The sequence below is a fragment of the Halichoeres trimaculatus genome, unplaced genomic scaffold (genome assembly GCF_033239565.1).
Source record: "Halichoeres trimaculatus isolate MK-OKI-2021-1 unplaced genomic scaffold, fHalTri1.1 fHalTri1_scaffold_18, whole genome shotgun sequence".
Classification (NCBI taxonomy): Eukaryota; Metazoa; Chordata; class Actinopteri; order Labriformes; family Labridae; genus Halichoeres; species Halichoeres trimaculatus.
In genome coordinates, this window is record NW_027437196.1 from 4,609,228 (window position 1) to 4,634,809 (window position 25,582).

General features: G+C 40.9%; 1 protein-coding gene across 3 annotated transcripts in view; it reads right to left on the reverse strand.

Annotated features, from left to right (window-relative positions):
- rnf152 (ring finger protein 152) overlaps positions 1–25,582 on the reverse strand; it is a 90,127-nt gene that overhangs the window by 17,083 nt on the left and 47,462 nt on the right. For all 3 annotated transcript variants that reach the window (XM_074693811.1, XM_074693810.1, XM_074693812.1), the window contains exon 2: positions 7,883–7,955. The gene's annotated coding sequence lies outside the window, so the exon portion shown is untranslated. The remainder of the gene's footprint in view (positions 1–7,882; positions 7,956–25,582) is intronic.

Consider the following 25,582-nt stretch of genomic DNA (forward strand, 5'->3'; position numbering starts at 1 on the left):
GTGTGTGTGTGTGTGTGTGTGTGTGTGTGTGTGTGTGTGTGGTCTCAGCACAGATGGAGCCCCTGATAGAGGCCTGTGCAGCCGACCACTGCAGGACACATTATGGCAATTTCCAGCCTGAGGAGCCAGCGAGCGTCAGAGCTGGCGGGGCCGCTGGATGAGCTCGACCCCACACGTCCAACCAAGCGTGACACCAACGCCTGCACCGCTGGGACGCCGCCCAAACCAGGACGAAGAGGTGAGCGGAGAAGGTGGTGGTGTTCACGCGGTGCGGTTCCTCTGGTGCTGGGTTTCATTCTCTAAAGCCAATATTTGACTGGACGAGACCTTTTCCTGACTTAAGAGCAGTTTCACGAGGGGAAATAAAAAACAAGAGGCTGCGCTGATTGAAATCCCTTCCTGGCTGGAGAGTTCACACAAACACACACACACACTTAAAAACACACACTCACAGGTAAATTCCTCTATCTACAGACTTTACTTTGTCTCTTTGGATAAATTTGTTGAAGATTGTATCAGGAAGGTGGACGTTTTTTTGGGTGCTGAAAACATTTGATACTAACTGTCAGTTTGATTCTTTTTCCCGTTTTTTTAGAAGAAGATGATATAACTTTATTTGTCATTATAACAAGTACAACAATATTGCAAACAAGAAATTGCAACCTTATTGTCTCACACACACACATACAAGGTTATCTTGTGGTGCACCACTGAGACGCTTTATTTTTATTTTGTTGATCCAATGCTGCACTAAGTGGAGAAAAAAAGCTATATCCATGTTGGCTAGAATAATACCTTCATTCAAATAAAATAAAAAAAACCCAAAGGACAACTTGTAGGAGTTTTTTTCTTTTCTTTTTTCCTAATGCATTGCTGAAAGACTGGATCGGGAAATATCGGGATCGGCAGATACTCAAAATAAAAAAATTGGAATCGAATCGGGAGCAAAAAATAAAAGGTGATTGGGACATCCCTAAATAAAATACAATTTTGTTTGAATTATTGTGCCTCTTTTTTAGGATACATTCAACTTTCAAAATCTCTTAAGAATTTGTCATTTTTTTATGTTTTGGATGCTTCAAACTGTGCAGCTCAACAAAACCCAAACCTTCAGACAAGACACTAAATTACCATTTCCACGGCTCATTTCGTATCGGTACAGCTTGCATTTTGTGGCGTTGTCTTTGGCTAAAACTTGGACAGGTCCCCAAATTACTGACCCACACCGTTCCACTTTTTGGTACCCTTCAGTTGGGGTGACGGACGGACTGATCTGACCCCATGAGATGGAGCTAAAAACACTGCAGTCTGTTGATTGGTTGAAAGAGCCGCCGTCACTCCCTGTGGGAAAGTGGTTTAATGCCACGGCCACACCAAACGCGAACACGCGAATTTACTCGCGGGAATGGCCTGTCACGTGCTGCGTGAACGCCCGAGTCTCGCCGCTGGACTTTTTTGACAAGCTGAGGCGCGAACACGCGAATGCGCGGTACTGCGCATGCGGAGTAGAGAGCTCGTTCATTTAAAGACCGAAAGTCCAAAAGAGCAGCTGAAAAACAATGAGCTGTGGTTTCCAAAGCAGGACAGGAGAGTGTGTGAAAGCTTTGGAGATCACAATCAATGCCTGCTGCCTCTCCCTGGTAATCCACCAGCCCTGCTTGGCTGTTCCCTGCGATCTCATCCCCGATCCCCCGAACCTCCGACCCCCCGTACCCCCGACCACCCGATCAATGTAGGTCATTACCTGTCACCTGCAACAGCATTTGGTGTTAACAAGTTAATCAGCAACATGATTAAAAAATCATCAAGAGCCAACAATGGACGTCATCTTCAGGCTCTTTGGCATTAAGAGCAGATATGAGTCTGTAGTGGAAGTCACCGCATGAGTTCAAGATCCCTCCCAAAACAGTCTTACACAAGTTACTCTCACCACATACAGTTTAATCTGATAAATATAAATTAATAAGCTGATAAATGGCCCAAAAAGACCTGTTTTTATTAGAATAAAATCAAAATGTTTACTTTTTCAAGCTAACATTGATGTTAAAATGATTTAAAAGCCTCTTACAGCACAATCTAAATTCAGAAAGCAGATTTAGTGACGTGAGGAAGCTCAATTTTGATCTTCCTCTCATCACAATAAAACTCTCCCTTAAAAACCTGAATGAATAAAAAGCTTTGGGATGATCTGAGAGACCAATGTGCCTTTAATCCTGCACAGCTCTGTCACATCTATAATTCAAAGAGCGACCCAGAGAAAATTTAAACCTTATTTATGCCAACCCTGATCTGTTTATGACGCTGCTTTGTGGAAATTGGAGGAAAAGGGAATTAATTTCTGAGTTTCTGTGTGAATATAAAAATGGACCTGTCCTTGAATAAGAGGTCAAGTTAAGGATTCAGGTTTCTTATTTATCAGGTTTATATGTTTAATTTAAGCAAAACCTTGGTTTTCTTCATGTCTGTTCTCTTTAAAGTTGAGATTTATGATCATGAGAGCCGTTTGTGTGCAGACTCACACACCTGCACGCATGTGAGGGATTTATCGCTGACTCGTGCACATTAGCTCATCAATCCTGCGCGAGGTCACACAGAGTGCAAAAACTCTCATCAGCAAAACAAATCACCGTCCCTCTCCGCTCTTTGATGAAAGGCGTCGCTACACGCAGGAAACGTGAGATTTCCAGAGCAAGATGAAAGAGTTGAACGCTGCGATTCCCACTGCCCTGGGGCCTGATCTGCATCTACAGATCCAAACGGAGATCCTGGAGACCTGCGATAAAGGAGGAACACGGTTTCTCTGCCCCAAACTTCAAACAACACTGACACTTTAATCAAAACTATGGAAATGAAGATTATTTAAAAACCAGGAAATGTGAGATGACGTCAACATGTGTCCTCGGGGTGGGCGGTATACCGGTTTCATCACCGTCACCGGTATCATAAGTTGCCATGAAATGAATTTTGCTAAACAGTAATTACCACGGTAAAGCATTGTTACACTTAATTTAATCCAAGTAGTGGTTAATCTATGTGGGAGATTTATTTCTCCCGACGTGAGAAGACACTTTTCTGCCACAACCATTCCAAAAATACACCTTTAAGTCCAGTAGCACCGAGTCAGTGACGTGACGAAGTAAACATTTACCGCGTCTATGGTCAAACCTCAAGACCTAAAATGTGATACAACCATTTTTTAACATAAGTAGTGGCAACAAAATAAACATTGTGAAGCAAACTGAAGCCATAGATTGTGGACTATGAGACGCTACATTTTTCACACGCTTTGAACCATGAGGCTTAGACAATAGTGCAGCTAAATCACAGGTTTTTAAGGCCTAACGAGCTTCATAGCCTCGTAGCATTAAAACCAAGAAATTTCTCCATTATATTAGTTATCAATGAAAGACAAGCCAACGAAAAATATGAGTTTTGGCGAGCTTAGCTAGGCATAAATAACCAGCCTGCTCCGGTGTGTCCAGACAAGCTTTGTGTTAGTTTACTCTGAGTTTGTTTTCACCTTTTTTGACCAATAAACATGTTGCTACAAAACGCCTTTGATAGACTCTTGTTCTGAGGATGAAGCCTGAGCGCTGTCCAGCCCAACATCATGCGGTTCAGTCGGGACAGGCTGTTGTTTTTACTTCTTGTGAGTTTAGGGCAGAAATTACCCCTACAGCAGTGTTTTTGTGCAGCAGAAGCCCAGAGCGCTCGCACCAAACACCCCCTCCCTGCTCCTCTGCCGGTTTCCTCTGCACTCAGACGGGGCCATATTTTACTTGACCCAAAAACACAAATAAACAGACTCCCACTGAAAAAATCTGATATCAGTCTGCATTCACGCGTTATTTAGAGAATTTTCAGCGCGTTACTTTCACACAAAAACACCGCTAAATAAGGCTCTAGTTCTCATCGTGTCGTAAAACGGCGCTACCTCCGCTGCAGAGCCACAGCTGGCTACGAGGCGCTCGCCGCTTAGTGTATCAGTCCACGCGCGCAGACATAATAATGTCCTTATTTTTATAAACCAGTACTTACCCTTGGCCTAGCCACAGCATTCCGCTTTAGTATGTGCACATCCTTCTTGTTTGGAGGAGGGGGTTGATAATCTTCTCGAGAAAAATGTTGACTGCAAACGCGAAGAACTGACAACATTTGTGTTGGAGTGTTGCTGTCCATACTCAGAGCTACGAGCCATAGTTGTTGTAAATCCCAGTTTATCGATAGTATATGGTGAAACTTGTATGGTGTCCAGGAGGTTTGTTTGTTTTCGCATCCCGGGTAAGCACGCTAAGCTGCAAGCGCCTCGTAGCCAGCTGTGGCTCTGCAGCGGAGGTAGCGCCATTTTACGACACGATGAGAACTAGAGCCTTATTTAGCGGTGTTTTTGTGTGAAAGTAACACGCTGAAAATTCTCTAAACAAAGCGTGAATGCAGACTGATATCAGATTTTTTCGGTGGGAGTCTGTTTATTTGTGTTTTTGGTCAAGTAAAATATGGCCCCGTCTGACGAGCGGGGAGGGGGTGTTTGGTGAGAGTGCTCCGGGCTTCTGCTGCACAAAAACACTGCTGTAGGGGTAATTTCTGCCCTAAACCTTGTGATAGGACCCAACTTGTTCCATCCCGGAGTATCACTTTAAAACAGCATTAAATGATTCAAGAATCCTACCTTGGATTGATAAAGCTGCAGACCGAGCACCTGCCTCAAAAGTTTTGTTGTGTAGTGCTTCATTACACAACCTTACAGGCTTCAGAAAACACACATTTAGGAAAAGTCACGGAACGAAAAACTAGTAATGTTAATTTAACAAATTTATTGGCATCCAAAATGGTATTAGTTAATTGCTTACCCTTTTAAAATAACATGCAAAAAGTTATTTTTTTCAGTAAGTATTCTTCATTCCTCAGACACAGTTTGCTCACCAGTACAGTTCACTTTAAGCCTGAAATGGGAAAAGCTTCTCTTCCTAAAGCACATTGTGGGCAAAAAACTTTTTCGGACGACTTCACTTTTTTACATGTTGGAAAACCGCTGTATAATATCGTTATCGCAATATGAAGAAAAAATACCGTGATATGAATTTTGGGACACCCCTAGTGTGTCCACGTTCGGCTCGACGGATCTCCAAACAAAGATGGGAAGTGAAAGCGCTCTTTAGATGAGTCATAACTTTAACTGGAGGCTCTAATGCTCTTTTTTCCTCTCATGCCAGAAATCATTTCAGGTCTCCCTCCTTCAAATGGAGTAGATCTCGCCACAGAACGATTCACTTATTAAATAAGAGAGTTCACTGCAGAGAGGGTGATAAAATTTACTGCTAAGGACAGGCCTCGGGCTCTGTTCCTGCAGACGAGTTGGCTCTAAAGAGACGCCGGTTAAAATGTGTTTTCTCTGATTTTCCTCTCCTCTCCTGGATCCGTGTGGGCGTTTGAGTTTGAGCGTTTGAAGTCTGATTGTAGGCGGTAAATAAGAATCACTCCCAGCGAGGCGGCACCTGAAAGGACAGGTTTCAGTAATGTGTATCTTCTCGCAGCTGCTCGAGTCTATCAAACACGGTGCGACGCAGCAGGTAGCGAACGCACCCTGACCCGTGTTTCTCCAACTGAGGGGATCATTCGCATACAGACGAGCGGCGCGGCGGGAGAGTTCCTGAGCAGGATGTGAAACGGCGAAGTTTGAAAGAGATCCAGCTCCACTTTTAAGAAGCTCAGCAGGTAAACATTCGGGGAAAACGTTACAAACACTTCACCAGATGTTCAAAAACAGACGATTACACATTCACAACATGCACTATCCTCTGTTCAACCTTCACCTCCACTCGCAGCTGCGCTTCCAGCAAACTCTTTTAAGACTCTGTGGCTCAGCGTGAGCGGCAGGCAGGAGGTTGCGGATGTAGCTCGGAGACACGCGTTGTCATACGGCGACTGTTTGTCACGTCCTCGCTTCGAGCTTCTCTTGGAAAGAAACCGGAGGAGAAAACGTCGACGAGCTGACGGAGAGGTTCATTTATAGAGGTGCCCCCGAACTGTTTCATGTCACTCTGTCACCGTTAACACCTCAATTTCTCCAGCTGACACTTTGACGGCTTAATTACGGGCAATCTCAAATAAAAGACACAGGCGACAACATCGGCTTCACAAAGCTATCTCGCCCACACACACACACACACACACACACACACGCATAAATAAATATTTTAGGAGGCAAACTAAGTTGTCAGGCGAAGAGAATCAGTAACAAGCCTGAGGTAACTGCAGATAAACCCCCTGAGGAGACTTTTTTACCGTCTATTTTGGAGTCTTAAACACTTCCTGACGACTTCATTTAACAAAACGTCTTCATTTCTGAGCAAATAGTAAAAAATGAGCCACACAGCTGCACGGAAACTTCCAGACTGTGCTGAATCAAGGTGAAATCATCCCACAAGAAGACTGTTCAAACCCTCTACCCTCTCAGAGACCGTCAAGATCAGACTGACTTATATTCTGGTGTAACCTATATTCAAGATTTTACGGTAATTATTGAATAATCAGAAGAATATGGAATGAATGAAGAAAAATAGCATATTTCGCTTGTATAAACAATAAATACAGAGCAGACTAGCCCAGAAGCTGAAGGTCCAAGTTTCTAAAAGCCTTTCTTCCTGTTTTTTGTTTACCTTTCCAGGTAGTTTTTCTGTTTCGCTCTCTGAAGTGACTTACATGATGCAAACCCTTTATCACCCAGGTAACTCACAAGCCACCTGGATTTTCATTTTTGAAAAGAGTCAGAAAACATGTCCAGAAAGCTCAATATCTTCTTCTCTTCTTTTGGGAACTGTTTAAATTTTTTTCTCTTGCCCAAATAGTTGAAGAGTTACGGTAATGAGAATAGCTCACATCAAATAATGCCTGTGATTGGATTGTTGTTGCACGTGGATTCCTGTGCAGTGCAATGATACCCCAGATGTTACCATAAAGCTTTTCTTTTTTTAGTTAAGGAGCCATCTGAATTTCAAGCCCAAATAGTACAGGAGTTACGGTAATTTAAAGAGCACTTATAAATTGGGAGCACCGGCGCTCTGATGGGTTTTAACAAGCAGTTCCCAGAACTATTAAAGAAGAGGTGTTGAGCTCAGGAACTCGTAAACTGACTTCCAACTTGCACACTTTGTTAACTGGAAAGTCAAGCTGCGACATGTCGCTAGATGAGACGCTCTTTAAGGCATTAAAGTTCTTCCAAAATTACATCAAGGTCTCATGTTGAGTTTTAAAAATTGCAGAAACAGAAATCAAGTAAAAGCCTGATTGCATTAAAACATTTTTGAAACCGTTTGGAGATAATTCCTTTTTCCTTTTTTTGAAAAAGGGTTGTAAGAGATGTGAGATGTGTATTGTTTAAATCATTTAGAGTGGAGGTTTCTGAACTTTTTCCAAAGCATTTGGTTTTCTGAAAATGTCCAAGGTCCAGCAGCTCTTACTGACATATTTAATAACCATGACAGAAACATAAGTCTGTGTTTGTAAATCATGCCTTGGAAGATCATCTTTTCCTCACTCAGGAACTGTTTCAATTTTCTTGCTTGCCCAAATAGTTGAAGAATTACGGTAATTTAGAGAGCGCCTGTAATTTCGGAGCAGCAGCACTCTGGTGGATTTTAAAGGGTTAAAGGGATTGTATGGTTCCTTAAAATGCAAAAAAGTGAGATTTTAATCCTCACTAAGATCCAGCAGAGTGGTTAGCTGGTTGTAAAGCTTTGGATTGAGAGAAAAATGTTCAACTAATTAAGAAGCTATACTGGTTAGAGTTTGATCAAGAAAAGATAGAAATACTAGACTCATAAAATCTCACATGAACGCAGGTTTTAGATCATTTCTGGAGGAGGAAAAGGATCCAACTCACCCAGACGGGAACAAAGTCAATCCAACTCGATCTGCTCAGTATTTCCAACAGAGAGTGAACGGCAGAATCCAGCCTGTGAAGAGAAAACAGGAAAAGAAAACGAGTCAACAACGACCACCCTGAACAAACAACTGCTCTCACATTTCCAACAACAGTTGCAGGAGGCCTGAGGCAGGACAGGAACCTGTTTCTGAGGAGAGACTCTGAGAGCTTCGCTCAGAAACAACAATAAGCTGTCTTAGCAGATGGTGCAGGGGAGAAAACGTTTTATTTCAGACAGTTTGGTCTCCATAAGGTGTCCTCACTCATCTCTGATTCTGTCAAAGCAGTAGACACGGAGGAGTGCAGGAAGTCTTTGGAAGATTCATTACGTCTGCTTTGTTTGCAACAGGAGTTTGTTTATTTACTCTGCAGCTTCCCCGTCCACTAAAAGCCAAAAAACTCCAAACACCATGTGTTTAGCTTTTGAATGTTGCAAAGCTGAAGTCCTGCACAATGTGAGCAAATAGTTGCTCATCGTTGCAAAGCTGCTCTTCATGTTTTACACCAAAACTGTGTTTGGAAAAATCTTTCTTGATCCAAAATTAATCCAAAAGCAAAATTTCTCATCCCAGATTTGGCATCTGAGGGAAGCAGATCACTGCTTGAGCTTCATTTTGCAGCCCTTACATAACAAAACACACTAGTGCTGTCAGGCGTCTCAAGAAATAATCAAATTAATTACAGGATTTGTAATTAATTAATCAAATTAATCACATTTTAATCTCATATCTGCTTAAGGTCCCCAAATAAAGAATTTGAATTCTAAGATTCTAAGATTGTAGAGCATTACTAATCAAATGAACAAATGAAGAAGAGAAGATTTGTAGCAGGGTATTAGAACTTTTTAGATCTTTATATTGATGGAAGTTTTGCATCATTTCCTCAATTAAGCACCATATTTAATCTTCCAAATTCACACTTTCTTCGATTCCTGCAAGTTAGACATTATGTTGAGGATAAATGTACACAATTTGAAATCACTAGAGTTTATCAAGTCTCAAAATGTGTGGGCTGCTTTACAGTTTTGATGTCTTCAGGTCACATCAGAGAAGCTTGGGCCAGGGATTTGAATGCAGAGATATCTCCAGAATTTTGGGAAGATCATCGTTATTCTATTAATTCACGCTACAGATTGATCCAGCATAAGGTGATGCATAGACTGCATTTCTCAAAGACCAAACTTCATCACATCTTCCCTTCAGTGTCCTCGAAATGAGACAAATGCTGTTTGGCCGAAGGTTCTCTGTCACATGTTTTCTGGTTTTGCTCTGTACTTTGCAACTTTTGGACTTCCCCAACCACAACCTGTCCATCTTTGGGTGCTCTGCAGTAGGGCTGAACAATCAATCCAATTTAAACCAACATCGCAATGTAATAGAATGCCATTCTCACATCCCAAAGGCTGCAATTTATAAAAAAAAAAAAAAAAAAAAAAATGAAAGTGCATCTACTTTAGTTTGTGTTTTGTTACTAATGACAGATCAGTATGATTTCTATATGATTAATATTTAAATTTATGTTCACACAGAGTTTCTTTTTCATTTTATAAAAAAATGCATTTCACATGTTGACATATTTCAGTGGTTGAGCCAGAGATTTGGTCTTATTTACACTTCTGCACTGTATTTTATGTGAGATCCATAGACGAGAGGATTCATATTTATTCTTTATTTTATTGTTCATAATAGGCCTGTTGTTCTGCAGTGCTTTGTTCCTTTCTCTGATTTTATTTAAGGTAATTAATGATAATTTTATTACAGGTCTATAAGGCCTGAAGTTAAATCAATCAGTCAACATTCTACTGTGATTGTAATAGTTAAATAAAGGTTTATGTTATTTGTAAACATGATATATAGGCCTGAAAAACAGGAAAAAAAAAATTGTATGTTACACTATCCTTTGTTGTGTTGGTCATAATACAGAACGGTTTATTGCTTGTGTTAAGTGAATAATGTAGAAGATAAACATAAAAAATAACATAAAAAATCACATGCTAAATCGCAATCGCAATAGTGGTAAAAAAAAATTGCAATTACATTATTTTCCAAAATCGTTCAGCCCTACTCTGCAGGGACTTTAAAACTGTCGCATGATTTACAGATTGCATTGCTTGTAGGAATGGTGGTTGCAAAAAAACGTATTCCTCTCACTTGGAAATCCACCTCACCACTTTGCTTCTCGCACTGGCGTAAAGATTTGTTTTACGTTATTCAAATGGAAAAATAGTGTCTGCACAAACCCAACACGGAGATTAAATTTGAGAGAGTTTGGAGACCTTTCTTGGCATACTGTGACATCACCTTGCTTTCATGTGACGGTTTTGGTGATCCCGAGGTTGTGTCTCTTTTATATCCTCATGTTGCTTATCCCATTAACGTACTGTTGCTCTTGTGTTAACAACTTTTAAACTTTTTTGTACTACAACTACTATGTACCATGCAGTGGCAGCCATGTTGTTTTTTTGTTTCTTATCTTTATGTATGTGTCCTGTATCTTTGTACTTTTGTTTATAAGTGTATTTGTTCAAATTATGTTCTTGTGTATGTTACTACCAGCATAATGTTTTTGTAAATCCACATTTTTTCATCATTTACAACTGTTTACTGCGTCTCTTGAAGTAAATTGTGTTTTTCAGCAGGGGGAGGCGGGGTCTGGTGGAGCTTGTCAATTAAAATCCTGCTCGTTAACTACTGTGGGTGAGAGCGGTGTGCTCTTTGGACGAGAGCTCAGCATGGATATGAGGAGAAGATGTGAGATGACAGAGACATAGCGAGACGCTGCAAGTCAGAAAAGTTCAGGCAGCTCACGCTCCAACTGAGAGAAAAAGCCGTGCCAGCGAGAGAAAAGACGACAGAGATCGTGGCGAGGAATCAAAGGGTGGAGCGCCCGAGATGGATGCGATCAAAATAGTGCGTTTTGGCTTTTTTACATTTAATGGTATTGTGTTTAACGGAGAAATCAGTAAAAAAAAAAAAGATATTTCCACAGCTCATGTTGGGGTGTAAGGCTTTTCTAAAGAATGAGAGATGGCAAAAGGAGTTTATGTGGAGAAAAACTATGTTTTAGTACCAAACTCGCACCAAACGAAGGAATTGAAATCTGTGCAGCTTTCAAAGTCATTCTTTAGTCGATGACTTCATTTCCTTACAGACTGACTCTATCCCATCAACTCCAATCGTGTCGAAGCCACTCTCAACCTGCACAACAGCTTTCTCCAATTTCATGCAATTAAGTCTGGAAATGCTAATTAAACTCAGGAATATCAAAAGACTCGAGGAGGCTCGGGCGCCACAACAAAGCTGAGTGTTTTGATGCGGTTGCCAGGCGATAGACGGCGGAAAAGTCTCACACACACAAACACACAGACACACAAAGCTGGATGTCACTGCCAAACTGTAAACACGTCTGAAACAAAACCTCAGAAATGTGGAGCCACAGCGCTGAGCCGCATCCTGCATCAATGACAGTAATCCACAGAGTGTACACAGCCTGCCTGCAGTCATTACAGGAACACACACAGGCAACAATTAGCTGCTTACTATCTGATCTGAGATCAGCCGCATTAGGAGGATGTAAGCTCTCTTTCTGCGCGCTGCACGAGCACAATGGGTGATTAATGCGTCCGGCGTGGACAATAGAGACTCCATCTGAGGTCATAAAGGGTGTTTTATAGAGCTGTTAATGCTGGATCATAATTCAATTTGCTTCATGGGTCAGTTAGACCCAAACGGATTAAAAAGCATCAAAACGAGAAAATCTTGAGGTTTTATTTTTGCACACTGAGACATTTATTTACTTTAACCATCATCTGTAAACATGTCGTATGTACACGTCTGTTGTGGAACTCTGCGATCTGTGAGTGCAGATGATTTATTGACTGGTAGAAACCAGCTGCTCGCTCCCGGCTTATCACAGATATATCAGATTTACAGTTTAAAGAAGTGGTGCCATAGGATGGATTACAGTAAAAAGACTTCTTCAGAATATTTACAGGCAGAAACGAATCAAAACCGATGGTTAAAGATGTTTTAAAGTCCTCTAAGAGCATTTTTTACATTCATTGAATAAGAAAGCTGAAGTGAGGCTTGAATGTGAGCAGTAGAGGAAGCAGCGACCTCTGCAGCGAGGGTTCAAACTGGTTAGATCGACCAGTGTGCCATAAATAAAGGAATCACCTATGAATAACAAATGTTTTGACTTTTGGTTCTGAGAGTTGTTCAGTTTGGTTTGATTGAATGAAACCCTCGCTTTGAGAAGAGAGACTGATGCATTCAGGCTTTTGCTCAACAAGTCTGTTTTTTTTGGATCCGTAATCTGAAAAAAAACAACACCCCACAAAGACACCTTGCACACTGTTGATGTTTATTTTTCTATTAGCTGCGAAAATTTGCGGTACGAGAAAAATGAAATCAATAAACAGTGACAATGATTTTTTTGTTTCTTTCTCTGCTTGAGAAAAGAAACAGAAAACATGGAGTCCATCCACTCCTCAAAAAAAGACAAGAGCAAAGAGAGCAGAGCTGTGCAGTGTCTGGCAGAAGATGTTTGAAGTAGAAACACACACACACAAAAGCACACAAGTCTTTGTTCATCAACCAAACAACCCGAAATTACAGAAAACGTGTTGGAAAATGTAAAAACATGACATTCCATAAAAAAGTCTGAAAAGTCAAACAACCCTGAAAACAAGTTAATGAGAGAAAAAAACAAACAATTAGGATTCGGTGAGTACTGGTATCGGTATTCCTGAAGTCCTCCTCGCCAGTAGTTGGCGCTGCTGGCCTGCGGTTTAACACCACAGCAACTGTGTGTCATGTCCTTTCCAGAAAGCATTAATGAACCAGGGAGAGCTAACATTTAACTGTTTAATTTTGCACTTCAGTGTATCTTTAAGGTCCCATATTATGCAAAAATCACTTTATTAAGGCTCAATCCCAAACCACCCCCTACACACTACCCCTTCACTACCGAGTGTCACTTCAAATGAAGTCACACTCCTGGCTGTGGAGGGCACTTCAATTGAAGGGGGAGGGTATAACCATTACCGGCAGGAATGGGAGGCCCTCTTCACTTCACCGGAACACGGAAAACCTCGTCGCCATGGAAACAGAAAGACGCTCCCCGTGAATGAATGTTACGTTGTGGCACAGATTGCGAGTCGCTATATCGCTGTCTAGGGTTGATAAGGCTGTATGTTTCCAAAATACGCTTAGATTGACACAGATAACAGTGAAACATGTGGATTTCATTGGGATAGGGCAGATACCTGCTCCCATGCCTACTGCGTGTGTGAAATGAGAATTATTGCCTGTTTGGAGCTGCACCGTCTGTCTCGTTTTCCTTCTTCTTTACAATCATACAATCGGAGGCCGTTTCAATGACAGGAGATATATTATACTCTTAATAATTTGAAGTGACCCCACGTCTTTCAATGCTATCACCATCTGACATTTCCAGTTAAACAAATGAATTAATACTGCAAACTGCTCACATTTTAGGTGCCAGGGCTTCATGATCAAATCAAACGTCAGCATAGAGTAAGATTTGCTTGTTTCGTTTAATCTCTCTAAACCACGCTTCTTGTGAGTTTCTGTTAGTGTGATAGAGGTGTGGGGAACATATTTTACACATGTGGCACTTGTTTCCTCCTCTATTTCGCTGTTGCACTTCCTGTCAAAGTGAGCATCGATGCAGGCTCGCTGTTGAAGGGCTGAACAGTCCACTCCCCCTCCGCACTACGTGGTTTGGGACGGCCCTTAATGTGGCGGACCCTCCGCGAGAACGCGCAAACGGAGGGTTAGTGTGTAGGGAGAGTGTGTAGGGGGCGGTTTGGGATTGGGCCTAAGTCTTTTGGTGAAATTTGTGGGTCTTTGTCCTTCCTCCCAGCCCACAAAATGTGATATTTAATGACAAAACCTGTTCTTAGTAGGGCTTGTGAATGTAAAATCCTGACCTAAAACGAGCTGTTTGGATTTTAGGGATTTGACGACGTCAGCAATTCCCTTTTTTGACCAATCAGGAGAGAGAGGAGAAGAGAAATCTCTCCAGCAGTGGGGAGGAGAATGCCAAAGAGCCATCACTGCTCTGTTTTTGGCTGTAAACAGCCACATAGTTCCATGCACAAGCTTCCCATCTCAAAAGAAGACAGACTAAGTGTCTATAGTTCATTTATCAAAGAAATGTTCCAGCTACACTCAGTAAAACTGAGCATGTGTGTGCTAGTCACTTCACGGCCGAATGCTTTTCCAACTTTGGACAGTCCAACAGAGGGCTAGCGAATAGACTGGTCCTGAATCCAGGCGCATTACCAACCATCCACCAACAAACCTGGGACCCTGGAAATGTGAGTATTTTAAATGCTGTGTGCTGTGGAGCAGATGGAAGAGCTTTTCCTCAGTGTCCCCCCTGTCTCTGTGTTAGCTTCAGGATGCTAACTTTAGCTGCGGTTAGCCTGTTGTTTTACAGTAAACGAGCTTCTCTGTTTTCTAAACATTGTGCACTCTGAGCTCGTGGCGTCGCTCTCAGTGACGTGGTATCAGTGGTGGCTCATTTACATATGGAGGCCACGCCCACTAAATCAGAGCGTTCTGAACAGAGGGGCTATGAGAGCATGGAAACAATGCTGCTGTGCTTGATTTGTTGGCTTTTTGGACCAAAACATGTTACTACCATTTCATGAAGACATCAATGATCCATATTAAACTGCATTTCTATGTGCTTTGAAGTGTTATTTGTACATTGAAGAGTATTAAACTGGACTGACATGATTTGGTTTGTTTGCAGCTTAAGTTGCGCCTCTTCCTGCCTGCTGTGTCTGCTCTGCTTTCTGTCACAGCCTCTACACTGCCAACTCTGCACTTCACAAATCCACAAACACTGATGTTCTGTCCCTTTTAGTATTTCATAAACATGAAATAAACCTTTAATGTTTCTCCACATAGCTTCTTAAAGTCATATCAGTCTGATCTGTTTCAAACCAAAATCTAAATGTGTCTATTCTTCATTCTCAATAAGGAAAACTGATGCCACCGCTCCATTTTCATCCTTCACTCACACTCTTTAACAAGTAGAAACCCTCTGAGACTTCCTGATAATTCCTTCATTTCAGTTAGTTTCATAATAATCCCAAATCCTTTAAAGTAAAAACCAATTAAGACTATTTAATCCGTCTATTTTAAGTGCAAATTAAATCCTAAAAAGAAGCAGGAGCAGGACTGTGGGATACAGCAGCTCAGATAGAGGAAATCACTCAGTAACAGCTGCAGAGACCTTCAGAGGAGAGAGTGAAGCTGGTGGGGTTGTAAAACGCTCATTAAAAGGACGTTAAAGGAGCAAATGGAGGCCTAAGTTACAGTTTTAATAATAAAGGCTGTAAATTTAGACAAAGTAAGAGGGAGGATTTAGAGTTGGTGCTGCTAACCGCGGAGCAGAGTGAGGTTTCCGGCTGCCAGGCCACCTGCTACTACGCTCCTGATTGAGAAATGGTCGTGATGTCTTCCATCCTTTCACACCCTCCCTCCCCTCCTCCTCCTCCCTCTCCTCCCCCTCTGCTCATCTCTTTTAGTGAGACAGACAGCTCTGAGAGTGAGGACACGTTTGACGCTCAGCCAAGGAGAGGAATATTTCACCGGGACTGATGTCGGTGTGGACGCCTCCAGCTGGGGAAAAACACCAACGGGTCGATGCTCTGATTGGCACGTCGCTGTCGAGTCATGGGTCAGATCCTCCTTCCCTGACAGGCTGAGACAAAGCCATCAGGACGGACCACATACTGACACTACAGGAGCCGAAGGCCTCGCCCTGATCTACATTTATACTAGAGGAGTCGGCTCAGACGGTGTGCTGACAGCCCAACAGCTGCTGGAGGAAAACCTCAAATATGGACAAAAGATTCAACAATAACTCGAGAAAAACATCCCAATATAGCTGATATTTAGGTTAGTTAACAGTAGGGCTGCAGCTATCGAATATTTTAGTATTCGAGTATTCTACCGAAAATCCCATCGATTAATCGAGTAATTGGATAAAATACATTTTTGTTTAGTTAAAGAGCAGTTATTTTTCTCTTTAAGAAATAGAATTTTCTGATACAGCATGTCAATAAGAGCACTTGCTTTGGTAGCTCCAAAATCTGTAAACACACTCTGACACATTTTTTGTGCCTTGTACATCTCATCAGATGTTGCGGCCCCAAATGGCACCCGTTTCGTAGAATGACCCATTCGTCTCCAAACTCCAGAAAAGAAGCTAGATTTGTTGCTAGTTGCTATTTTGTATAAGAGGTAGCTTGAGGGGTCTGAAAACTCTCTTGATATGGCCTCAGCTCTATTTGAAATACCACTCTTTGATCTTTTTTAAAATTAAAGGATTCCTCGAGGCAGAGAAAATTACTCGAGTAATTTTTGTAATCGAGTACCTTGAATCATTCGAGGAATTGTTTCAGCTCTAGTTAACAGTTTTTTTATTTCCAATTCTCAGACTCAATTAGTGACCAAGTCAGAAAGACCACACTTTACATGAATTTCTGTCAATTTTACAGCAGTTTACTGTGAACTCTGACACCCAATCATAAACCAGTAGGGGTGGGAGAAAAAAATGGAAATATGATAAATCAGGATTTTTTGTTTGGCAATATCAAAATCAGGATTCTTTATCAATTTTTTTTTCTTTTTTAAATTCAAATTCTTCATTTCAGTCTTTGTTTTCTTAACTGGATTGGAAAAAGGTTATCACTAATCTCCAGTAGACGGTGTTCTGTTTCTCCCTTTTCACATGGTCTGGTGTTAAAAAAGTGAACTGAAAATTGTAAATGTCAAAGAATCGCAATTTTAAATCGAATTGGCGGCCCAGTTATCGTAATAGAATCAAATTGCGAGAAAAGCGTATCCTCCCAGCCCTAGAAACCAAAGCAAAACATCACACAGTTGCCTATTTTTGGTAGATCAGACTGTTTTCTATTGTAAGTAGGGATGTCCTGATCCAATAACTAATCAGTATTAGTGCTCGATATGGCTGACCGATTCAGTTTTCATGTGTTTTCAGCACAGTCACACTTTCCTGGACTCTTTCTCTTTGGAAAGCAATGATAGTAGAACAGCGTCTTGTAACATTTGTCAAGTGAGCTTTCCTCGAGGAGGTACCAACAGGGCTCACTTTGACACAACATATATGATTCATCATTTACAACTGAATCCCCCAGTGGAGCACAGGATTAATCAGAGAAATGTATCAGTATATGGATTGGTATAAAACTCACACACACGCAGGACACAAAGTATCACTTTTTGACAGCATTTAAGAGATCAGACTTCCATTTCCCTCGGTCAGTTCAATATTTCCATGGATGTTTTTGAATTATAATTCATTCCTTTAATTTTTGAATAGATGCAGCTATTTCAACTTTAAATTCATTTATCCATTCCATTGATTCATCCATTCATTTCCTTGAGAGGTCCTGGCAGGCTGCTTCAGCACTCTGCATTCACAGCGCAATTTCTTCAGGAATTGCTTTTCTAATTTAACAGTATTCTTCCATAAATTCAAAAAAACAAATCAGAAAAACAGTCAGAAACACCACACTGGTACTAATTTTTTCAGTATTTTACCGTAACATCTGTCATAATTTACTGGGAAGGGTCTTTTTTGTTATTTTACTGTCCAGTGCTGTACAGTAATGACACTGTGAATATTTGGGGTGAAAGACAAAATTGATTCACATAAATATCACAATTTCTAAATCGCAATTTTGTTGTTCAATTTTTTTTTTCCCCTCATTTTAAATCTTTCATTTTACTCTTTGTTTATAAGCTGGATCATAAAAAATACCACTTATCTCCAGCAGAGGGCGAAATGTTTTTCTTCCACTATATCAGATCACCTGAATGAATCCTAAAAACTGATTCACACATGAGGTGCACTTTTTGGGAAAATATGGCTCCTGATAAAGTCTGTAGACATCATAATGATCATATTTTTACTTATTCACATGGCCATGGTGTTAAAAATAGAGGTCGACTGATATGGGTTTTTTGGGGGCTGATGCCGATGCTTTCCAAATTTGGGCAGCCAATGCCGATATGCGTAGCTGATTTTTCCAATTTGATATTCAGGCCGATTGTTAAATAAATATATATTTATCACATTTTTGTGAAAAGCAGCAATTTCTGAGCAACTAAAAGAAATCTATTACAACAAGTCGTGTCCAGTCCTCCGAACATTTATTCAGCTTTCAAAACAATGAAATATTTTGTCTGAGTAAACACACAATGTAACAAGCAGTAGTAAACATTCACACTCTTCTTAAAATGTCAAAAAAGAAATTTAAACTTATTAATATAATTTGAACAAAAGTATGTAACGTATCCAAGTGGTTCCACAAGTTTGAGGTGCTCATCTTTTTTGTGCCTGATCAAAAATTGCGTCATTTTATACAACGGATCAAAAATCGGCTTTTTAAAAGAAAATACGGCTGATGGCCGATAGAGACAAATGTCCAAATATCGGCCCAATATATCAGCCAGCCGATATATCGTTCTACCTCTAGTTAAAAAAGCAAACTAAAAATCACAAAACTCACAATTAATAGCAATTTAAACTGAATCGGCACCCCGAAAACTGTAAAAGAATCAAACCAGGAGAAATGATAACGTTCCAGTCAGAGTAAATACTTAAACAGTAAACAGCTGGTACTTTACTGACAGTACAATATTTTTGCAGTGCAGTCATTCACATACCAGAAGAAATTGTTGATATATCTGTTTATCTCGCCTGATCCATTTATCTACAACAGGAAGGATCAAGGACAGAATCGCAGCTTTTTCAATTTCTACAAATTTTAATCCATCTGAAGCATCCAACAGTCCATCTCTGCACTCAGTTTGACACGACAAACCTTCAGCGTTCAACTTTGTAAATAAATTTAAAAAGGACTTCATTTCCTCTGGTTGCTTTATTATTTTCACAATTAGTCCAACCTTTCCTCCTTTTCCTCAAAACATGCCCCATGTGCTGCAGAAAACACACTCTTTGATAATCCTACACGCTGATCCCCGGCTGGCTGGCGCTCACACTCTTTAAAGGCGGTGTGGCGTTGGTGCGTCTGACAGCTGAGCAGGACCCTGTGATAGCGGTAAAAACATGAGGGAGCACAACAGAGGCGCCAACATCAAAGCCCTGCAGCACAGAAACACACTCACACACACTTACACACACATTTACACTCTGAAAACCGAGCGTTTGCAGCAGATTACTGACCGGTTATTCATAAGCACTTGGATGCATCAGGTTACGAGTCGTGCACATGCATAGAGCAGCTCCATAATGACTCGCAGAGATCATTTGTACATGAGGGAGGAGAAGAGGGCGACTCAGAGCATCGTATTGACACTCACTTAAGATAACGGGCCTGCAGGGAGGATATGGATTGGAGGATGAATCTGGAAGCTTGTGTTTGCAGCTGAATGGGCAGACACGGCAGATAAAGGGCTTTAGAAAGGGACTGTACAGTACACGCGGTGGCAATTTGTCAGGATTAAAGCTGTACAGTGCCTGTCAATGAGTGTGCGTGTGTGTGTGTGTGTGCAGAGTCAGGTGTTGGTCATTACCCTGTAGTTGTCAGGGAATTGGGATGCCACCCTGCAGACACACAGGGGTCATCTCAGTCTGTGCTTTCATCCTCCAGTCTGCAGGAAGTCCTGGGCAGATCTAACAAAATGTTTTCTTTATTGATATAAAAAACTGAGTTTACAAAGGTTGTTTGATTTCATATTTCAAACGATGAATAAATATCACCTCATTGCTCTGCATTCTGGGAAAAGCTGTCTTGAACAAAGGAAAGTAGATCTGCTCGCCAAAAGAAATGCACGCCTTGGTTTGGAGCCACATCTTTACAACAGTAAGTGAATTCATGATTAAACCCAATCAGCCACAAAGAGAACTTGTCTTTTATTTCATTTTGTTTTAGATTGTCTCAGAAAATGTTCATATCCTTCAATCATTGTTTTTGTTTGAAAAAACGAGTGCAGAAATGTTCCCTTCAAAAGCATCACATCACAGCTGCAGCAGGAAGCAGGAAGACACTGCGGTAGCTCAACTACGGTGTGCCAAAAGGGACATAATGGCCTGAAATTAAAACTAATTAATAGGGCTGAATAAATATGTTTTCCACCTGATTTGATTCTTTGACGATTTTTGGGATGCCGACTCGATTTAAGTTGCAATTCTTTAATATTACCAATTTTGCAATGTTTAGATTAGTTTTTCAACACTAGACTACATGAAAAAGTTGAATGATAATGATGATGATGTCAATAAACTGTATCAGGAGCCATTATTTTCTCCAAAAAATGAAAATGTGAGCCAGATTTATTTAGGGGATCTTACATCTCAATGTTTTTCTACCCAGCTTATAAAAAAAGGCTAAAATAAAGGATTTAATGTTGAGAATTTTTTTTTTTTTTTTGACAAAAAAAATCATGAATAGAAGTCCTTAAACAAAACATTCTGTTACTACAATACACCGATTTTTTTCTCTCACCCTCACTAATTAAGAGGTAAGTTGCAAACTTGCATCACATCAGGATTAGGGATGGGTACCTTTCACAACATAAGGTAAAACAATAAGGTATCGATACCAGGTACCTGGCAATTGGTATTGGTACTCAGCAGTACCAAGTTTCGAAATATTAATTTGTTTAAGAGTAAACTCTCAAACTTTTTTTAATTTAATACATTACTTCTTCGAAACATAACCTTGCAATGCTGTGTTCATGTCCAGTCTGCAAATTGCCAACTCTTCCACTCCCTCACTGTCACAAGATGTGTTTAGGTACCTAAACAAGGTGCCATTTGATTTTACCTGAATCGATACTACAGACAGATTAGATCAGTCCTTTTCATCATCCTTTTCTTTTTTGTAATAACTGTAGTTTGATCAGCGGCTGCTAAACAGTTAATATCTTAAACTGATAGCAGGTACATGGTCACGCATTCACAGTTCTCCTCTGCTCTCCGTTTCATGCACCGCAAAGTTCAGCCTGAGAGTCGGGGAAAATAATGTCACAACCCCAGAATCAGAATTTTGTTTTGGAGTGAGCATGGAGCAGGACGCAATCTTGCTTGAGCGCTAAGCGGCTTTAGGCCAATGGAGGTGGACACCTTTTGGGAATGAGGAGTGGAAAGTCTGACTGCTCCACTCACCTGCTCTAACAGACGGTAATGTTAACTCCCTGGTTCATGTCATCATGGTTGAATTAACTCTTAAAAACATGTTTTATAACCAAGCAGCAACCTCCGGTCTAAGAATATGAGACAATGCTGAAATGCTAAAATCTGCGGTTTGTTAAATGCCCACTTGAGGCTGGCTGCGGTCACCAAGCCAAAAAAAGTAGATGATTTTTTTTTCTTACTTGACAGTTCAGAGGATATTAAGATTGCGAGCTCGCCCAATCAGAGGCACAGCTGAGGTCATGTGACGGACAAGTGCTCTATAGCTGTATGTAAAACCCTTGCCACTACCAATATGGCCATGATAGCCAATATGCTTCAAATTCCATATCAGAAACAGACCGGTAACATCGGGGAGACTACGTCCATGTTTTATACAGTCTATGTAAATTACAAATGTTGATCTTTAAGTTGCACCAGACTATAGGTAGAAAAAACTGAAATCTATTCAAGTGCTTTTGTCTAATTTTCAGTAGAAAATGTCTTTTTAGACTAAATATGAGCCACATTCACCTGAGCAGTCTAGAAAAATGACTTATCTAAAGTTAAAGACAAAAATGAGGTCTGAAATGCTGTAATAGGTAAAAAAAAATCTGACAGTGGAACAAGAGAAAAGCTACTTGTATGAAGATATTTTTCTAGTTTTCTAGTAGACCTCATTTTGTCTTTGAATAACTTGAAACAAAATTTTTTTTGGACTGATCAGTTGAATGTGGCTCATATTAAGTGTAATAAGACAATTTTTGAGTCAAATAAGACAAAAACACTTGATAAGATTTCCCAACCAGAGGCACAGCTAAGGTCATGTGACCAACAAGTGCTCTTTAGCTGTACGTGAAGCCCTTGCCACTACCAATATGGCAGCGATAGCCAATATGCTTCAAATCCATTTCAGAAACAGATGGGTGACGTTGGGGAGACTACGTCTATGTTTTAAACAGTCTATGTTAATTACATATATATGTTGATCTTTAAGGTGCACCTGACTATAAATCGCAGGACCAGCCAAACTATAAAAAAGAAAAAATGCATCTTATAATCGGAGGATGTGATTAAAAATGTTCCTCATGATTTGTTAAATTTCTCAAGAAATTGTCAGTTCTTCACAAATCCTGCCATGGTATGTTGACTTAGGCAGTGAAAAAAATAAAATCTATCAAGTGTTTTTGTCTAAATTTTAGTAGATAATGTCTTTTTACACTTAATAAGAGCCATATTCACCTCAGCAGTCCAGAAAAATGCCTTATATCAAGTTATTTCAAGACAAAATAAGGTCTGAATTACTTGTAACAAGTTTAAAAAATCTACCAACAGGACAAGAGAAAAGTTACTTGTATTAAACAATTTTCTAGTTTTCTAGAAGAACTCATTTTGTCTTTGAATAACTTGAAACAAAACATTTTTCTGGACTGATAAGTTGAATGTGGCTCATATCAAGTGTAATAAGACAATTTTTGCGTCAAATAAGACAGAAACACTTGATAAGATTTCCCTTTTTTGCAGTGGAAGCACAACTACTCCTCTATCCTTTTTCCACTCTCTTTACCCAGTTTTTAATTCCATATCCATTATTTTTCTCTCTAACTGAAACACAAAAAGCCCAAGACTGAGTCCTCCAACAGAACAAAGAAATCAGAAAAGGCATTTCACTGCCAACATGTATTTAGGCAGAGTGTAGATTGGACGGACCTTTTGTTTTTACTACAGAATTAAATGAAATGATGTGTTAGTTTCACTAGAGGAGATTTTTGTGCAAATTACTTGAGAAACAATTTTCAATGAAGGGTTTTGTGTCTGTAATTATCCCACAGAACTGAAAATTGGGACAACATAAAATCATGCAGATATCCAATATTGTATGTCAGTGTTGTTGGGTCCAAAGCGGATTTTGAGAGACTGTGGGTGTAAAAGAAAAAGAAGAAGAAAGAGGAAGAGACCCAGAGAGCCTGGTGTTATTGTCTTTGTTTCCACATGAAGTGAAAGACGCCCTTCAGCCGGCACAGACTTCAATCAGACACCATCACTGACAAACCCATGATTACCTCCCTCTACATCTCCAGCACCGCGCTCTCCTGGAGCATCATGAGCCTCTTTGAGCCTACACACACACACACACACACTCACACACTTACACACACACACGTGCACGCTGCTTCATACAAGAGCCCTGCAGCAGAATCAGAAAAGAAACAAATGTCAAACATAAAAACACACACACTGTACACACACTCAGCGCACACTCGGCACACACTCAGCGCACACGCCTGACCTTCAGCAGCATCTCCGCGGGCCAAACATGTGAAAGGCTACCTGTGTTCACGCAGAGATCCCTGACGGCCTCCTGCACATGCTTTCAACCACCTCTAATGAAATTGGTTCAGCTTCACAATGCTTTCTTTCTGCGCTGATTCTGATGCTGCTGAAAAGCTGCAGGAGAATAAAAAAAAAAAAAGCAATCTATTTCCACGGAGGCGTCAGACCTGCGGCTGACACTGAGGGCTTTTATTGTGGCGGTCCACAACGTTAAAGACACATCTTCACACCAGCACACACACGTGAAACAAGCTGTCCTCCGCCTGCAGAGGTTAGAGAACAATGTTGATATTATGCTAATAGGTTTAGCTTGGTTTTAATCCAGCACTTCCACCTCCACACTGTGACACAAAGCTATTGTGTCAGATGAATTCATTAACGGAGCTGTCAGAGCAAATCTCTTCACAGGCCAAACAGCCATCGACATATCAGCGAGTTAAAGGAAGAATAGAAGAGCGGCACAAAACAATCTGATTCTGATCAACAGAGGGATTTAACCAAAGGTTTCCAATCATTCATGTGTTTGAGGTTTCTGAGGGAAATTGTTTAACATCTGGGTGAAGTTTGCTAGCGCTGAACGCGGAGGCACTAATAGATCCTGAGTCCGGCTGAATCCAACCCCAGAGTCTGATTGCAACCGCATAATCTAGGTGTGTAATCTGTTCAGTCTGTTCTGGGTCTGACTACATTGTTTACATGCATTCCAATAGTCGGATCTCACACTGACTAAGCTCATAGTCTGATTTCTGAAGCTGCTTGTAAACGTACGGACTGTAAAGGTTAGAGAAATGGACATTTTTGCTTCTTTGTTTTATTCTCAAGGTCTCCGCGCAATGTGTCTGTTTTTTTTTGGATGTGTATTTTGGATATGTAACACAAAAAAAAACAGACACATTGCGTCCAATGAAATATCTGATGCTTCCTGGTACTCTATTACTAACTATAACAGTTTATTACTCCCGTTTGTAGCCTAAACCCTTACAATTAGAGTTGCTTTTTGCCGCTTAAAGCTTTTCAAAAGATCATTCACAGACGATCTGATTGGGTTTTCATTATTAGTGTTGCAGCAGGTGTGACTCCCAAGGACAAAAACGGTGTTCCTGCTCCCTAATAATGATAAATATAATAGACAAAAAGTGTCATCATAGGATTGAGGAACACATAGATTCATTGGCTTAGCTGCAAAAAAAAACAAAACACAAAAAATGCAATTCACCAGGGTTTCCAGGAAATTAATTGTCAGGAGAAATATCAAACCCTACAGCCGACGCTCCAATGCCTCAGAATCCAGGATGCAGTTTGCTAAAGAGAGACTGACTGTGAGGTTGTTTGGTTTCCAGGAGGATCAATAAATAATGGCTCACAGCGTCCAGCAGCGTTTTTGCTTTTGCTGCATCTTTCCATCACATTTACTCACCACACTGTTCCCTGACAGCAGCACAGGTGTGCATCGACTCCGCCGAGCAGAATGAGCTGCAGGAACACCTGGCGGAGCATTTTGCACGGTAACCCTAAATGTTAATGACTGGAGCAGTTGGTGGGCAAATTGACGGGATAACAAGCTCTGATGAGGCCCGCGGAGTGACATCTGAGATGATGGTAAAGGACCCGGAGAAAAAAAACAGAGAGTGGCAGTCAATGGAGGCGACGCAGAGCCGGAGCCGAGTCAATGAAGAGCACAATGCAAACTCAGCAAGAGAGCAGAACAGCCTCCAGCACGCAGGGAAAGAAATCCACTTTTACAGGGTCAGAGTCGAAACGCAGCGACTCCCCTGTGGACAAACATCTCGTACTCCTCAAACGGAAGCAGATGGAGAGGAGTTTCTCAGCAGGGGGGAGTCGGTGTGCCACAGAGGTCATAAATCAGACGCTCAGCATCGTGTGTCTCCAGTCAGGCGGCAGAGTCCGACTCGACATGTTTCAATCACCGGGACAGCAGACGAACTGACAGCACGGAGGTTAGAAAAACCCAGAGGCAGCGAAATACTCGCAGCAGCTGGAGTGAGATACGAGACACCTGACGGACTGACACATGTCAACCTCTGAAAAGAGACAGGTCTATCACTTTTTAATGCATCCCACTCCACGCCTGTCAGGTGCAGCAGCTGGTTCTCGACCTTT